Genomic DNA, 19265 nt, shown 5'->3' on the forward strand with positions numbered 1-19265 from the left:
ACCTCTCCTCGTATTGGTCAAACTTATGATTTTGTCAATACTATATAAAACGCCAATCATATCCATATAAAATTGAATACAGTATATGGATATGAATAAAAAACCATACAAAAATAAAAAAAAAATATGTATAAAAAATTATACATATATTTATATTAAGCAATCGTATGGATGTGGCTTATAGGTATAATACCTATAAGGCATAATAATGTATAATATAGCAAATATACATATAAAAGTGCATGAATTGTATAGATATGGCATATAAGTGACATATTTATGAGAATAGCTAGTAGAATTTCCCCATACACTACTAGCGAAATGAGATATTTATACCTAGTGAGGGCGGCACTAGTACTATAAATTGTGGCAAAATAAATATTATGCAAATGCATAGGATTTTGTCAATACCGTACAAAAAACTAAGTAAAACGTATGGATATTGAAAAATAAATGGATTATATTCATAAAATACGAATATTTCTTGCATTCTCTTGTTATATGAGAGAATATCATACGGAGCGGGTAGCCCCTAGTATAGTAAGCAGTCGAATGGGAGACAGCGTGTCCAAAAACACCTATAGGGAGGTGGTCGTTGGCGGACCTCTCCTCGTATTGGTCAAACTTATGATTTTGTCAATACTATATAAAACGCCAATCATATCCATATAAAATTGAATACAGTATATGGATATGAATAAAAAACCATACAAAAATAAAAAAAAAATATGTATAAAAAATTATACATATATTTATATTAAGCAATCGTATGGATGTGGCTTATAGGTATAATACCTATAAGGCATAATAATGTATAATATAGCAAATATACATATAAAAGTGCATGAATTGTATAGATATGGCATATAAGTGACATATTTATGAGAATAGCTAGTAGAATTTGCCCATACACTACTAGCGAAATGAGATATTTATACCTAGTGAGGGCGGCACTAGTACTATAAATTGTGGCAAAATAAATCTTATGCAAATGCATAGGATTTTGTCAATACCATACATAAACCGTATGGATATTGAGAAGTTAATAGATTACATCTATAATATGAGAAGTATTTTAGTATTCTTATTAAATAAGAGAATACTATAAGGGTGAGTGGCAAAGAGAATTGAATATACCCGAATGGGAGACAGCGTGTCCAAAAACTACTATAGGTGGTGTGGCAAATATGAGGAAGGCAATATATCCATATAATGAAAATAAAAGTGCGTTTTCTTATTATATAAGAGAACACTATATGGGTGAGTGGCAAAGTAAATTGAATATACCCGAATGGGAGACAGCGTGTCCAAAAACTACTATAGGTGGTGTGGCAAATATGAGGAAGGCAATATATCCATATAATGAAAATAAAAGTGCGTTTTCTTATTATATAAGAGAACACTATATGGGTGAGTGGCAAAGTAAATTGAATATACCCGAATGGGAGACAGCGTGTCCAAAAACTACTATAGGTGGTGTGGCAAATATGAGGAAGGCAATATATCCATATAATGAATATAAAAGTGCGTTGTCTTATTATATAAGAGAACACTATATGGGTGAGTGGCAAAGTAAATTGAATATACCCGAATGGGAGACAGCGTGTCCAAAAACTACTATAGGATGGTCAATGGGCCGGCCGTCTGCTATTGACATATGTCAGTAGAGAAGATATTATCCGTCAAATTTGTTTCTTTATTCATTTATTTGAATACGAGACTTGGCTCCGCGGTTAATATTTTAAGCCCAAAGATAATAACGTTGAAACAAAGGCCAAGTTTCTATTGTACATAGAATAACAAATTGTTTCCGAATTTTATCGTTAATTTTAGGAGGTAGGCTAACATGATTTATATTATATGTGTATTATTAAATAATAATAGTACATAAAAGTCTACCAAAGAAATATAAAAATGTAATTATGAATACATTTTCAATATTAATATCAACTTATATTGTTGATAATAAAAAATAGCTATTAAGAGAGTTATTTAAGAAATTATATAATATATAATAAAGAGTATATATATAAATAATATATAAGTATATATTATTTAAGAAATAAATATAGTAGTAATAATTATATATATACACTCGGTTCTATTTTATATATTACCAGAGACTTATATGGATATATATAGATAAATTTTAAATTTATCGTCAAAATACAAATGATTAACTCAATATCTTATATTGGTTAAACAAAAATTGTACATGTGTGGATACAATATATTATGTATGTCGAACAAAAATGATATTTTAGAATGAAATGTGCATATATAAAGAAAATATATGAAAAATAAATATTGTGTTTATAAAGAATATGATTCTTTTTGACATCAATAAAAACTTGTTATTATTAGTGGCGAAACAAGTATAAATTGGAAAACAAACGTATACGAATGCTATATAAAAATGGCCGTATTCGATAGAAATAAAATCTATAACAACATATATATTGCTAATTTCTATTCAAAAAATATGAATGAAATATGAATAAAAACATTATTCTGGTTGATCCTGCCAGTAGTTATATGCTTGTCTCAAAGATTAAGCCATGCATGTCTAAGTACACACGAATTAAAAGTGAAACCGCAAAAGGCTCATTATATCAGTTATGGTTCCTTAGATCGTTAACAGTTACTTGGATAACTGTGGTAATTCTAGAGCTAATACATGCAATTAAAACATGAACCTTATGGAACATGTGCTTTTATTAGGCTAAAACCAAGCGATCGCAAGATCGTTATATTGGTTGAACTCTAGATAACATGCAGATCGTATGGTCTTGTACCGACGACAGATCTTTCAAATGTCTGCCCTATCAACTTTTGATGGTAGTATCTAGGACTACCATGGTTGCAACGGGTAACGGGGAATCAGGGTTCGATTCCGGAGAGGGAGCCTGAGAAACGGCTACCACATCTAAGGAAGGCAGCAGGCGCGTAAATTACCCACTCCCAGCTCGGGGAGGTAGTGACGAAAAATAACAATACAGGACTCATATCCGAGGCCCTGTAATTGGAATGAGTACACTTTAAATCCTTTAACAAGGACCAATTGGAGGGCAAGTCTGGTGCCAGCAGCCGCGGTAATTCCAGCTCCAATAGCGTATATTAAAGTTGTTGCGGTTAAAACGTTCGTAGTTGAACTTGTGCTTCATACGGGTAGTACAACTTACAATTGTGGTTAGTACTATACCTTTATGTATGTAAGCGTATTACCGGTGGAGTTCTTACATGTGCTTAGATACTTGTATTTTTTCATATGTTCCTCCTATTTAAAAACCTGCATTAGTGCTCTTAAACGAGTGTTATTGTGGGCCGGTACAATTACTTTGAACAAATTAGAGTGCTTAAAGCAGGCTTCAAATGCCTGAATATTCTGTGCATGGGATAATGAAATAAGACCTCTGTTCTGCTTTCATTGGTTTTCAGATCAAGAGGTAATGATTAATAGAAGCAGTTTGGGGGCATTAGTATTACGACGCGAGAGGTGAAATTCTTGGACCGTCGTAAGACTAACTTAAGCGAAAGCATTTGCCAAAGATGTTTTCATTAATCAAGAACGAAAGTTAGAGGTTCGAAGGCGATCAGATACCGCCCTAGTTCTAACCATAAACGATGCCAGCTAGCAATTGGGTGTAGCTACTTTTATGGCTCTCTCAGTCGCTTCCCGGGAAACCAAAGCTTTTGGGCTCCGGGGGAAGTATGGTTGCAAAGCTGAAACTTAAAGGAATTGACGGAAGGGCACCACCAGGAGTGGAGCCTGCGGCTTAATTTGACTCAACACGGGAAAACTTACCAGGTCCGAACATAAGTGTGTAAGACAGATTGATAGCTCTTTCTCGAATCTATGGGTGGTGGTGCATGGCCGTTCTTAGTTCGTGGAGTGATTTGTCTGGTTAATTCCGATAACGAACGAGACTCAAATATATTAAATAGATATCTTCAGGATTATGGTGTTGAAGCTTATATAGCCTTCATTCATGGTGGCAGTAAAATGTTTATTGTGTTTGAATGTGTTTATATAAGTGGAGCCGTACCTGTTGGTTTGTCCCATTATAAGGACACTAGCTTCTTAAATGGACAAATTGCGTCTAGCAATAATGAGATTGAGCAATAACAGGTCTGTGATGCCCTTAGATGTCCTGGGCTGCACGCGCGCTACAATGAAAGTATCAACGTGTATTTCCTATATATTTATATTAAGCAATCGTATGGATGTGGCTTATAGGTATAATACCTATAAGGCATAATAATGTATAATATAGCAAATATACATATAAAAGTGCATGAATTGTATAGATATGGCATATAAGTGACATATTTATGAGAATAGCTAGTAGAATTTGCCCATACACTACTAGCGAAATGAGATATTTATACCTAGTGAGGGCGGCACTAGTACTATAAATTGTGGCAAAATAAATCTTATGCAAATGCATAGGATTTTGTCAATACCGTACAAAAAACTAAGTAAAACGTATGGATATTGAAAAATAAATGGATTATATTCATAAAATACGAATATTTCTTGCATTCTCTTGTTATATGAGAGAATATCATACGGAGCGGGTAGCCCCTAGTATAGTAAGCAGTCGAATGGGAGACAGCGTGTCCAAAAACACCTATAGGGAGGTGGTCGTTGGCGGACCTCTCCTCGTATTGGTCAAACTTATGATTTTGTCAATACTATATAAAACGCCAATCATATCCATATAAAATTGAATACAGTATATGGATATGAATAAAAAACCATACAAAAATAAAAAAAAAATATGTATAAAAAATTATACATATATTTATATTAAGCAATCGTATGGATGTGGCTTATAGGTATAATACCTATAAGGCATAATAATGTATAATATAGCAAATATACATATAAAAGTGCATGAATTGTATAGATATGGCATATAAGTGACATATTTATGAGAATAGCTAGTAGAATTTCCCCATACACTACTAGCGAAATGAGATATTTATACCTAGTGAGGGCGGCACTAGTACTATAAATTGTGGCAAAATAAATATTATGCAAATGCATAGGATTTTGTCAATACCGTACAAAAAACTAAGTAAAACGTATGGATATTGAAAAATAAATGGATTATATTCATAAAATACGAATATTTCTTGCATTCTCTTGTTATATGAGAGAATATCATACGGAGCGGGTAGCCCCTAGTATAGTAAGCAGTCGAATGGGAGACAGCGTGTCCAAAAACACCTATAGGGAGGTGGTCGTTGGCGGACCTCTCCTCGTATTGGTCAAACTTATGATTTTGTCAATACTATATAAAACGCCAATCATATCCATATAAAAGTGAATACAGTATATGGATATGAATAAAAAACCATACATAAATAAAAAAAAAATATGTATAAAAAATTATACATATATTTATATTAAGCAATCGTATGGATGTGGCTTATAGGTATAATACCTATAAGGCATAATAATGTATAATATAGCAAATATACATATAAAAGTGCATGAATTGTATAGATATGGCATATAAGTGACATATTTATGAGAATAGCTAGTAGAATTTGCCCATACACTACTAGCGAAATGAGATATTTATACCTAGTGAGGGCGGCACTAGTACTATAAATTGTGGCAAAATAAATCTTATGCAAATGCATAGGATTTTGTCAATACCATACATAAACCGTATGGATATTGAGAAGTTAATAGATTACATCTATAATATGAGAAGTATTTTAGTATTCTTATTAAATAAGAGAATACTATAAGGGTGAGTGGCAAAGAGAATTGAATATACCCGAATGGGAGACAGCGTGTCCAAAAACTACTATAGGTGGTGTGGCAAATATGAGGAAGGCAATATATCCATATAATGAAAATAAAAGTGCGTTTTCTTATTATATAAGAGAACACTATATGGGTGAGTGGCAAAGTAAATTGAATATACCCGAATGGGAGACAGCGTGTCCAAAAACTACTATAGGTGGTGTGGCAAATATGAGGAAGGCAATATATCCATATAATGAAAATAAAAGTGCGTTTTCTTATTATATAAGAGAACACTATATGGGTGAGTGGCAAAGTAAATTGAATATACCCGAATGGGAGACAGCGTGTCCAAAAACTACTATAGGTGGTGTGGCAAATATGAGGAAGGCAATATATCCATATAATGAATATAAAAGTGCGTTGTCTTATTATATAAGAGAACACTATATGGGTGAGTGGCAAAGTAAATTGAATATACCCGAATGGGAGACAGCGTGTCCAAAAACTACTATAGGATGGTCAATGGGCCGGCCGTCTGCTATTGACATATGTCAGTAGAGAAGATATTATCCGTCAAATTTGTTTCTTTATTCATTTATTTGAATACGAGACTTGGCTCCGCGGTTAATATTTTAAGCCCAAAGATAATAACGTTGAAACAAAGGCCAAGTTTCTATTGTACATAGAATAACAAATTGTTTCCGAATTTTATCGTTAATTTTAGGAGGTAGGCTAACATGATTTATATTATATGTGTATTATTAAATAATAATAGTACATAAAAGTCTACCAAAGAAATATAAAAATGTAATTATGAATACATTTTCAATATTAATATCAACTTATATTGTTGATAATAAAAAATAGCTATTAAGAGAGTTATTTAAGAAATTATATAATATATAATAAAGAGTATATATATAAATAATATATAAGTATATATTATTTAAGAAATAAATATAGTAGTAATAATTATATATATACACTCGGTTCTATTTTATATATTACCAGAGACTTATATGGATATATATAGATAAATTTTAAATTTATCGTCAAAATACAAATGATTAACTCAATATCTTATATTGGTTAAACAAAAATTGTACATGTGTGGATACAATATATTATGTATGTCGAACAAAAATGATATTTTAGAATGAAATGTGCATATATAAAGAAAATATATGAAAAATAAATATTGTGTTTATAAAGAATATGATTCTTTTTGACATCAATAAAAACTTGTTATTATTAGTGGCGAAACAAGTATAAATTGGAAAACAAACGTATACGAATGCTATATAAAAATGGCCGTATTCGATAGAAATAAAATCTATAACAACATATATATTGCTAATTTCTATTCAAAAAATATGAATGAAATATGAATAAAAACATTATTCTGGTTGATCCTGCCAGTAGTTATATGCTTGTCTCAAAGATTAAGCCATGCATGTCTAAGTACACACGAATTAAAAGTGAAACCGCAAAAGGCTCATTATATCAGTTATGGTTCCTTAGATCGTTAACAGTTACTTGGATAACTGTGGTAATTCTAGAGCTAATACATGCAATTAAAACATGAACCTTATGGAACATGTGCTTTTATTAGGCTAAAACCAAGCGATCGCAAGATCGTTATATTGGTTGAACTCTAGATAACATGCAGATCGTATGGTCTTGTACCGACGACAGATCTTTCAAATGTCTGCCCTATCAACTTTTGATGGTAGTATCTAGGACTACCATGGTTGCAACGGGTAACGGGGAATCAGGGTTCGATTCCGGAGAGGGAGCCTGAGAAACGGCTACCACATCTAAGGAAGGCAGCAGGCGCGTAAATTACCCACTCCCAGCTCGGGGAGGTAGTGACGAAAAATAACAATACAGGACTCATATCCGAGGCCCTGTAATTGGAATGAGTACACTTTAAATCCTTTAACAAGGACCAATTGGAGGGCAAGTCTGGTGCCAGCAGCCGCGGTAATTCCAGCTCCAATAGCGTATATTAAAGTTGTTGCGGTTAAAACGTTCGTAGTTGAACTTGTGCTTCATACGGGTAGTACAACTTACAATTGTGGTTAGTACTATACCTTTATGTATGTAAGCGTATTACCGGTGGAGTTCTTACATGTGCTTAGATACTTGTATTTTTTCATATGTTCCTCCTATTTAAAAACCTGCATTAGTGCTCTTAAACGAGTGTTATTGTGGGCCGGTACAATTACTTTGAACAAATTAGAGTGCTTAAAGCAGGCTTCAAATGCCTGAATATTCTGTGCATGGGATAATGAAATAAGACCTCTGTTCTGCTTTCATTGGTTTTCAGATCAAGAGGTAATGATTAATAGAAGCAGTTTGGGGGCATTAGTATTACGACGCGAGAGGTGAAATTCTTGGACCGTCGTAAGACTAACTTAAGCGAAAGCATTTGCCAAAGATGTTTTCATTAATCAAGAACGAAAGTTAGAGGTTCGAAGGCGATCAGATACCGCCCTAGTTCTAACCATAAACGATGCCAGCTAGCAATTGGGTGTAGCTACTTTTATGGCTCTCTCAGTCGCTTCCCGGGAAACCAAAGCTTTTGGGCTCCGGGGGAAGTATGGTTGCAAAGCTGAAACTTAAAGGAATTGACGGAAGGGCACCACCAGGAGTGGAGCCTGCGGCTTAATTTGACTCAACACGGGAAAACTTACCAGGTCCGAACATAAGTGTGTAAGACAGATTGATAGCTCTTTCTCGAATCTATGGGTGGTGGTGCATGGCCGTTCTTAGTTCGTGGAGTGATTTGTCTGGTTAATTCCGATAACGAACGAGACTCAAATATATTAAATAGATATCTTCAGGATTATGGTGTTGAAGCTTATATAGCCTTCATTCATGGTGGCAGTAAAATGTTTATTGTGTTTGAATGTGTTTATATAAGTGGAGCCGTACCTGTTGGTTTGTCCCATTATAAGGACACTAGCTTCTTAAATGGACAAATTGCGTCTAGCAATAATGAGATTGAGCAATAACAGGTCTGTGATGCCCTTAGATGTCCTGGGCTGCACGCGCGCTACAATGAAAGTATCAACGTGTATTTCCTAGACCGAGAGGTCCGGGTAAACCGCTGAACCACTTTCATGCTTGGGATTGTGAACTGAAACTGTTCACATGAACTTGGAATTCCCAGTAAGTGTGAGTCATTAACTCGCATTGATTACGTCCCTGCCCTTTGTACACACCGCCCGTCGCTACTACCGATTGAATTATTTAGTGAGGTCTCCGGACGTGATCACTGTGACGCCTTGCGTGTTACGGTTGTTTCGCAAAAGTTGACCGAACTTGATTATTTAGAGGAAGTAAAAGTCGTAACAAGGTTTCCGTAGGTGAACCTGCGGAAGGATCATTAATGTTTTAATATCCTTACCGTTAATAAAATATTTGTTTATATTATAATAAATACATTATAGTATTACAAATAAAATATGAATTGCCAAAATGTATATGAGATCTATTATAGATCAAATGAAATTTCGAACAAGCAAATCGAAATAATGCAAATATTAAAATTATATATTGTATTTAATACATATGAGAGAAATTAATAAGCAGCCAAAGCAAACAAATAAAAATTCGAACAAGCAAATCGAATTATTAAAATAATAATATTAAATTATTATTGTATATCCTTACCGTTAATAAAATATTTGTTTATATTATAATAAATACATTATAATAATACAAATAAAATATGAATTGCCAAAATGTATATGAGATCTAATATAGATCAAATAAAATTTCGAACAAGCAAATCGAAATAATGCAAATATTAAAATTATATATTGTATTTAATACATATGAGAGAAATAATAAGCAGCCAAAGCAAACAAATAAAAATTCGAACAAGCAAATCGAATTATTAAAATAATAATATTAAATTATTATTGTATATCCTTACCGTTAATAAAATATTTGTTTATATTATAATAAATACATTATAGTAATACAAATAAAATATGAATTGCCAAAATGTATATGATCTAATATAGATCAAATGAAATTTCGAACAAGCAAATCGAAATAATGCAAATATTAAAATTATATATTGTATTTAATACATATGAGAGAAATAATAAGCAGCCAAAACAAACAAATAAAAATTCGAACAAGCAAATCGAATTATTAAAATAATAATATTAAATTATTATTGTATATAAACACAATTAAAATACTGTGTGTATATGGACCATAATATACACGCGTTGCGATATGTATTGTTCATCTCAGTTATGCGCATACATTGGATAATGCAACAACCTAAAATGTACAATGTTGTACCTGGTTTTATACAGGTTAATGTTTTATATAAATTTCAATTTATATCGCTAAAAAAGTATTAATATATATATATATATATTTATTTACAATAAATGCAATTTAAAAAGAAATACTTTGATATATATTGGTTATATAAAACTAAGACATTTCGCAGCATTCGTTTTAGGTATAAAAATAAATTTATTGAAGGAATTGATATATGCCAGTAAAATGGTGTATTTTTAATTTCTTTCAATAAAAACATATTTGACAAAATTAAGAAACCAATTTATAAAACTCTAAGCGGTGGATCACTCGGCTCATGGGTCGATGAAGAACGCAGCAAACTGTGCGTCATCGTGTGAACTGCAGGACACATGAACATCGACATTTTGAACGCATATCGCAGTCCATGCTGTTATGTACTTTAATTAATTTTATAGTGCTGCTTGGACTACATATGGTTGAGGGTTGTAAGACTATGCTAATTAAGTTGCTTATACAAATTTTATAATGAAATTTTATAAGCATATGGTATATTATTGGATAATAATAATTTAATTATTTTATTCATAATATTAAAAAATATATGAAAAACATTATCTCACATTAGTAAATAATTTGAATGTGAAAAACGAAGAGAAATATTTTCTTTTTCAATCAAATGATACTGAGAAATGTCTAGCATAAAAATTTATCTAGAATTGTCTCTTATTAATGATTAGAAAATAGAAAACCGTTGACAATATTATTGTTCTTCGTTGATTCGTTAAATCAAACAAATGCCATTTATATACAGATATTATTAATATAACGAATTTAATAAAATGTTTTATCATTATATATAAAGAATTAATTGCATATAAAAGTTATACACAACCTCAACTCATATGGGACTACCCCCTGAATTTAAGCATATTAATTAGGGGAGGAAAAGAAACTAACAAGGATTTTCTTAGTAGCGGCGAGCGAAAAGAAATCAGTTCAGCACTAAGTCACTTTGTCTATATGGCAAATGTGAGATGCAGTGTATGGAGCGTCAATATTCTAGTATGAGAAATTAACGATTTAAGTCCTTCTTAAATGAGGCCATTTACCCATAGAGGGTGCCAGGCCCGTATAACGTTAATGATTACTAGATGATGTTTCCAAAGAGTCGTGTTGCTTGATAGTGCAGCACTAAGTGGGTGGTAAACTCCATCTAAAACTAAATATAACCATGAGACCGATAGTAAACAAGTACCGTGAGGGAAAGTTGAAAAGAACTCTGAATAGAGAGTTAAACAGTACGTGAAACTGCTTAGAGGTTAAGCCCGATGAACCTGAATATCCGTTATGGAAAATTCATCATTAGAATTGTAATATTTAAACAATATTATGATAATAGTGTGCATTTTTTCCATATAAGGACATTGTAATCTATTAGCATACCAAATTTATCATAAAATATAACTTATAGTTTATTCAAATTAATTTGCTTGCATTTTAACACAGAATAAATGTTATTAATTTGATAAAGTGCTGATAGATTTATATGAATACAGTGCGTTAATTTTTCGGAATTATATAATGGCATAATTATCATTGATTTTTGTGTTTATTATATGCACTTGTAGGATTAACAATGCGAAAGATTCAGGATACCTTCGGGACCCGTCTTGAAACACGGACCAAGGAGTCTAACATATGTGCAAGTTATTGGGATATAAACCTAATAGCGTAATTAACTTGACTAATAATGGGATTAGTTTTTTAACTATTTATAGCTAATTAACACAATCCCGGGGCGTTCTATATAGTTATGTATAATGATATTTATATTATTTATGCCTCTAACTGGAACGTACCTTGAGCATATATGCTGTGACCCGAAAGATGGTGAACTATACTTGATCAGGTTGAAGTCAGGGGAAACCCTGATGGAAGACCGAAACAGTTCTGACGTGCAAATCGATTGTCAGAATTGAGTATAGGGGCGAAAGACCAATCGAACCATCTAGTAGCTGGTTCCTTCCGAAGTTTCCCTCAGGATAGCTGGTGCATTTTAATATTATATAAAATAATCTTATCTGGTAAAGCGAATGATTAGAGGCCTTAGGGTCGAAACGATCTTAACCTATTCTCAAACTTTAAATGGGTAAGAACCTTAACTTTCTTGATATGAAGTTCAAGGTTATGATATAATGTGCCCAGTGGGCCACTTTTGGTAAGCAGAACTGGCGCTGTGGGATGAACCAAACGTAATGTTACGGTGCCCAAATTAACAACTCATGCAGATACCATGAAAGGCGTTGGTTGCTTAAAACAGCAGGACGGTGATCATGGAAGTCGAAATCCGCTAAGGAGTGTGTAACAACTCACCTGCCGAAGCAACTAGCCCTTAAAATGGATGGCGCTTAAGTTGTATACCTATACATTACCGCTAAAGTAGATGATTTATATTACTTGTAATATAAATTTTGAAACTTTAGTGAGTAGGAAGGTACAATGGTATGCGTAGAAGTGTTTGGCGTAAGCCTGCATGGAGCTGCCATTGGTACAGATCTTGGTGGTAGTAGCAAATAATCGAATGAGACCTTGGAGGACTGAAGTGGAGAAGGGTTTCGTGTGAACAGTGGTTGATCACGAGTTAGTCGGTCCTAAGTTCAAGGCGAAAGCCGAAAATTTTCAAGTAAAATACAAATGCCAAACAAATATATATATTATATAAAATCTAGCTAAATTAATATACTTGAATAATTTTGAACGAAAGGGAATACGGTTCCAATTCCGTAACCTGTTGAGTATCCGTTTGTTATTAAATATGGGCCTCGTGCTCATCCTGGCAACAGGAACGACCATAAAGAAGCCGTCGAGAGATATCGGAAGAGTTTTCTTTTCTGTTTTATAGCCGTACTACCATGGAAGTCTTTCGCAGAGAGATATGGTAGATGGGCTAGAAGAGCATGACATATACTGTTGTGTCGATATTTTCTCCTCGGACCTTGAAAATTTATGGTGGGGACACGCAAACTTCTCAACAGGCCGTACCAATATCCGCAGCTGGTCTCCAAGGTGAAGAGTCTCTAGTCGATAGAATAATGTAGGTAAGGGAAGTCGGCAAATTAGATCCGTAACTTCGGGATAAGGATTGGCTCTGAAGATTGAGATAGTCGGGCTTGATTGGGAAACAATAACATGGTTTATGTGCTCGTTCTGGGTAAATAGAGTTTCTAGCATTTATGTTAGTTACTTGTTCCCCGGATAGTTTAGTTACGTAGCCAATTGTGGAACTTTCTTGCTAAAATTTTTAAGAATACTAATTGGGTTAAACCAATTAGTTCTTATTAATTATAACGATTATCAATTAACAATCAATTCAGAACTGGCACGGACTTGGGGAATCCGACTGTCTAATTAAAACAAAGCATTGTGATGGCCCTAGCGGGTGTTGACACAATGTGATTTCTGCCCAGTGCTCTGAATGTCAAAGTGAAGAAATTCAAGTAAGCGCGGGTCAACGGCGGGAGTAACTATGACTCTCTTAAGGTAGCCAAATGCCTCGTCATCTAATTAGTGACGCGCATGAATGGATTAACGAGATTCCTACTGTCCCTATCTACTATCTAGCGAAACCACAGCCAAGGGAACGGGCTTGGAATAATTAGCGGGGAAAGAAGACCCTTTTGAGCTTGACTCTAATCTGGCAGTGTAAGGAGACATAAGAGGTGTAGAATAAGTGGGAGATATTAGACCTCGGTTTGGTATCGCCAATGAAATACCACTACTCTTATTGTTTCCTTACTTACTTGATTAAATGGAACGTGTATCATTTCCTAGCCATTATACGGATATATTTATTATATCTTATGGTATTGGGTTTTGATGCAAGCTTCTTGATCAAAGTATCACGAGTTTGTTATATATTCGCAAACAAATTCTTTAATAAAACGGTGCATTTATGTATTTTTGATTTGAAAATTTGGTATAACTCCAATTACTCAGGTATGATCCAATTCAAGGACATTGCCAGGTAGGGAGTTTGACTGGGGCGGTACATCTCTCAAATAATAACGGAGGTGTCCCAAGGCCAGCTCAGTGCGGACAGAAACCACACATAGAGCAAAAGGGCAAATGCTGACTTGATCTCGGTGTTCAGTACACACAGGGACAGCAAAAGCTCGGCCTATCGATCCTTTTGGTTTAAAGAGTTTTTAACAAGAGGTGTCAGAAAAGTTACCATAGGGATAACTGGCTTGTGGCGGCCAAGCGTTCATAGCGACGTCGCTTTTTGATCCTTCGATGTCGGCTCTTCCTATCATTGTGAAGCAAAATTCACCAAGCGTTGGATTGTTCACCCATGCAAGGGAACGTGAGCTGGGTTTAGACCGTCGTGAGACAGGTTAGTTTTACCCTACTAATGACAAAACGTTGTTGCGACAGCATTCCTGCGTAGTACGAGAGGAACCGCAGGTACGGACCAATGGCACAATACTTGTTCGAGCGAACAGTGGTATGACGCTACGTCCGTTGGATTATGCCTGAACGCCTCTAAGGTCGTATCCGTGCTGGACTGCAATGATAAATAAGGGGCAATTTGCATTGTATGGCTTCTAAACCATTTAAAGTTTATAATTTACTTTTTAAACGACAATGGATGTGATGCCAATGTAATTTGTAACATAGTAAATTGGGAGGATCTTTGATCACCTGATGCCGCGCTAGTTACATATAAAAGCATTATTTAATACAATGACAAAGCCTAGAATCAATTGTAAACGACTTTTGTAACAGGCAAGGTGTTGTAAGTGGTTGAGCAGCTGCCATACTGCGATCCACTGAAGCTTATCCTTTGCTTGATGATTCGATAATAAAATTGCATAATTTATTTGTTGTGTTGAACTTCTTATATAAAGTTCAACCAACAATCTATTTGTATGCATTGATTGTTTGCTTGGCTTTGTGGCGAATTTTTAATCCTTTATATATTACATTCCTAAGGTCTAGATTTTCAAGTAAGAGACCAATTTGATTAACATATCAATATAAGTACAACTCGACCATCTAATAATAACAATATGAATCGTCATCTTATTAGTGACGCGAAGATTGGCAAACATATAATATAAAAATATTCCTAAGGTCTAGATTTTCAAGTAAGAGACCAATTTGATTAACATATCAATATAAGTACAACTCGACCATCTAATAATAACAATATGAATCGTCATCTTATTAGTGACGCGAAGATTGGCAAACATATAATATAAAAATATTCCTAAGGTCTAGATTTTCAAGTAAGAGACCAATTTGATTAACATATCAATATAAGTACAACTCGACCATCTAATAATAACAATATGAATCGTCATCTTATTAGTGACGCGAAGATTGGCAAACATATAATATAAAAATATTCCTAAGGTCTAGATTTTCAAGTAAGAGACCAATTTGATTAACATATCAATATAAGTACAACTCGACCATCTAATAATAATATGAATCGTCATCTTATTAGTGACGCGAAGATTGGCAAACATATAATATAAAAATATTCCTAAGGTCTAGATTTTCAAGTAAGAGACCAATTTGATTAACATATCAATATAAGTACAACTCGACCATCTAATAATAATATGAATCGTCATCTTATTAGTGACGCGAAGATTGGCAAACATATAATATAAAAATATTCCTAAGGTCTAGATTTTCAAGTAAGAGACCAATTTGATTAACATATCAATATAAGTACAACTCGACCATCTAATAATAACAATATGAATCGTCATCTTTTTAGTGACGCGAAGATTGGCAAACATATAATATAAAAATATTCCTAAGGTCTAGAATCTTAAGCAATAGACCAATTCAACTAAGAGTTGACATATAAAAATATGTTCCTTTTAATGTTAGCAAAATTTTATCGTCACATACTGTTAGTGACGCGAACGTTTTTTTCTCCATGTTTATATGAATGTTTATTCAAAGGTAGAAAGGCAGGATCGTTATTTTATAAGTGAAGCGATAAAAAAATATTATGCAATAGGACATCTATTTATAAATATTTTTAAGTCTTAGAAATTCAAGTAAAGAGATTCAAGAAATTCATTCAACTTAGAGCGCACATATAATTAAAACTATTCCTGAGGTTTAGAAACCAAATTAAATAAAGAGGACATATAAACGTATGTGGTATTTTGATGGTAGTAAAAATGTATCGCGATATTATTAGTGACGCGACCAATTTTTATACTCTTTGCTCCATGTGCAAATATATCTAGTGTTTAGATAGTCAATTAAAAATGACAATTTTAACTAAAAGACTTAAAAAAGTGTTTGTCAAACTTATAATTTTGTCAATACTATATAAAACGCCAATCATATCCTTATAAAAGTAAATACGGTATATGGTTATAAATACAAAACCATATATAAATAAAAAAATGAAATCGTATGTATATGGCTTATAGGTATAATACCTATAAGGCATAATAATGTATAATATTAGCAAATATACATATAAAAGTGCATAAATTGTATAGATATGGCATAAAGAAGGCATTTATGAGAATAGCTAGTAGAATTTGCCCATACACTACTAGCGAAATGAGATATTTATACCTAGTGAGGGCGGCACTAGTACTATAAATTGTGGCAAAATAAATCTTATGCAAATGCATAGGATTTTGTCAATACCGTACAAAAAACTAAGTAAAACGTATGGATATTGAAAAATAAATGGATTATATTCATAAAATACGAATATTTCTTGCATTCTCTTGTTATACGAGAGAATATCATACGGAGCGGGCAGCCCCTAGTATAGTAAGCAGTCGAATGGGAGACAGCGTGTCCAAAAACACCTATAGGGAGGTGGTCGTTGGCGGACCTCTCCTCGTATTGGTCAAACTTATGATTTTGTCAATACTATATAAAACGCCAATCATATCCATATAAAAGTGAATACAGTATATGGATATGAATAAAAAACCATACATAAATAAAAAAAAATATGTATAAAAAATTATACATATATTTATATTAAGCAATCGTATGGATGTGGCTTATAGGTATAATACCTATAAGGCATAATAATGTATAATATAGCAAATATACATATAAAAGTGCATGAATTGTATAGATATGGCATATAAGTGACATATTTATGAGAATAGCTAGTAGAATTTGCCCATACACTACTAGCGAAATGAGATATTTATACCTAGTGAGGGCGGCACTAGTACTATAAATTGTGGCAAAATAAATCTTATGCAAATGCATAGGATTTTGTCAATACCGTACAAAAAACTAAGTAAAACGTATGGATATTGAAAAATAAATGGATTATATTCATAAAATACGAATATTTCTTGCATTCTCTTGTTATATGAGAGAATATCATACGGAGCGGGTAGCCCCTAGTATAGTAAGCAGTCGAATGGGAGACAGCGTGTCCAAAAACACCTATAGGGAGGTGGTCGTTGGCGGACCTCTCCTCGTATTGGTCAAACTTATGATTTTGTCAATACTATATAAAACGCCAATCATATCCATATAAAAGTGAATACAGTATATGGATATGAATAAAAAACCATACATAAATAAAAAAAAATATGTATAAAAAATTATACATATATTTATATTAAGCAATCGTATGGATGTGGCTTATAGGTATAATACCTATAAGGCATAATAATGTATAATATAGCAAATATACATATAAAAGTGCATGAATTGTATAGATATGGCATATAAGTGACATATTTATGAGAATAGCTAGTAGAATTTGCCCATACACTACTAGCGAAATGAGATATTTATACCTAGTGAGGGCGGCACTAGTACTATAAATTGTGGCAAAATAAATCTTATGCAAATGCATAGGATTTTGTCAATACCGTACAAAAAACTAAGTAAAACGTATGGATATTGAAAAATAAATGGATTATATTCATAAAATACGAATATTTCTTGCATTCTCTTGTTATATGAGAGAATATCATACGGAGCGGGTAGCCCCTAGTATAGTAAGCAGTCGAATGGGAGACAGCGTGTCCAAAAACACCTATAGGGAGGTGGTCGTTGGCGGACCTCTCCTCGTATTGGTCAAACTTATGATTTTGTCAATACTATATAAAACGCCAATCATATCCATATAAAATTGAATACAGTATATGGATATGAATAAAAAACCATACAAAAATAAAAAAAAAATATGTATAAAAAATTATACATATATTTATATTAAGCAATCGTATGGATGTGGCTTATAGGTATAATACCTATAAGGCATAATAATGTATAATATAGCAAATATACATATAAAAGTGCATGAATTGTATAGATATGGCATATAAGTGACATATTTATGAGAATAGCTAGTAGAATTTCCCCATACACTACTAGCGAAATGAGATATTTATACCTAGTGAGGGCGGCACTAGTACTATAAATTGTGGCAAAATAAATCTTATGCAAATGCATAGGATTTTGTCAATACCGTACAAAAAACTAAGTAAAACGTATGGATATTGAAAAATAAATGGATTATATTCATAAAATACGAATATTTCTTGCATTCTCTTGTTATATGAGAGAATATCATACGGAGCGGGTAGCCCCTAGTATAGTAAGCAGTCGAATGGGAGACAGCGTGTCCAAAAACACCTATAGGGAGGTGGTCGTTGGCGGACCTCTCCTCGTATTGGTCAAACTTATGATTTTGTCAATACTATATAAAACGCCAATCATATCCATATAAAAGTGAATACAGTATATGGATATGAATAAAAAACCATACATAAATAAAAAAAAAATATGTATAAAAAATTATACATATATTTATATTAAGCAATCGTATGGATGTGGCTTATAGGTATAATACCTATAAGGCATAATAATGTATAATATAGCAAATATACATATAAAAGTGCATGAATTGTATAGATATGGCATATAAGTGACATATTTATGAGAATAGCTAGTAGAATTTGCCCATACACTACTAGCGAAATGAGATATTTATACCTAGTGAGGGCGGCACTAGTACTATAAATTGTGGCAAAATAAATCTTATGCAAATGCATAGGATTTTGTCAATACCATACATAAACCGTATGGATATTGAGAAGTTAATAGATTACATCTATAATATGAGAAGTATTTTAGTATTCTTATTAAATAAGAGAATACTATAAGGGTGAGTGGCAAAGAGAATTGA

General features: G+C 33.0%; 3 non-coding genes across 3 annotated transcripts; all 3 read left to right on the forward strand.

The window, feature by feature from the left end:
- Positions 1–7163: 7163 nt before the first annotated feature.
- Positions 7164–9158, forward strand: LOC127012477 (small subunit ribosomal RNA). Its single transcript, XR_007765963.1, has one exon. It is a non-coding gene; the product is annotated as a small subunit ribosomal RNA (ribosomal RNA).
- Positions 9159–10361: 1203 nt separating this feature from the next.
- Positions 10362–10540, forward strand: LOC127012475 (5.8S ribosomal RNA). Its single transcript, XR_007765961.1, has one exon. It is a non-coding gene; the product is annotated as a 5.8S ribosomal RNA (ribosomal RNA).
- A 402-nt stretch (positions 10541–10942) lies between these two features.
- LOC127012473 (large subunit ribosomal RNA) lies at positions 10943–14913 on the forward strand. The gene has a single exon (XR_007765959.1). It is a non-coding gene; the product is annotated as a large subunit ribosomal RNA (ribosomal RNA).
- The last annotated feature ends 4352 nt before the right edge of the window (positions 14914–19265 follow it).

The sequence above is a fragment of the Drosophila biarmipes genome, unplaced genomic scaffold, assembly GCF_025231255.1.
Source record: "Drosophila biarmipes strain raj3 unplaced genomic scaffold, RU_DBia_V1.1 ptg000088l, whole genome shotgun sequence".
In the NCBI taxonomy this organism is placed as follows: domain Eukaryota; kingdom Metazoa; phylum Arthropoda; class Insecta; order Diptera; family Drosophilidae; genus Drosophila; species Drosophila biarmipes.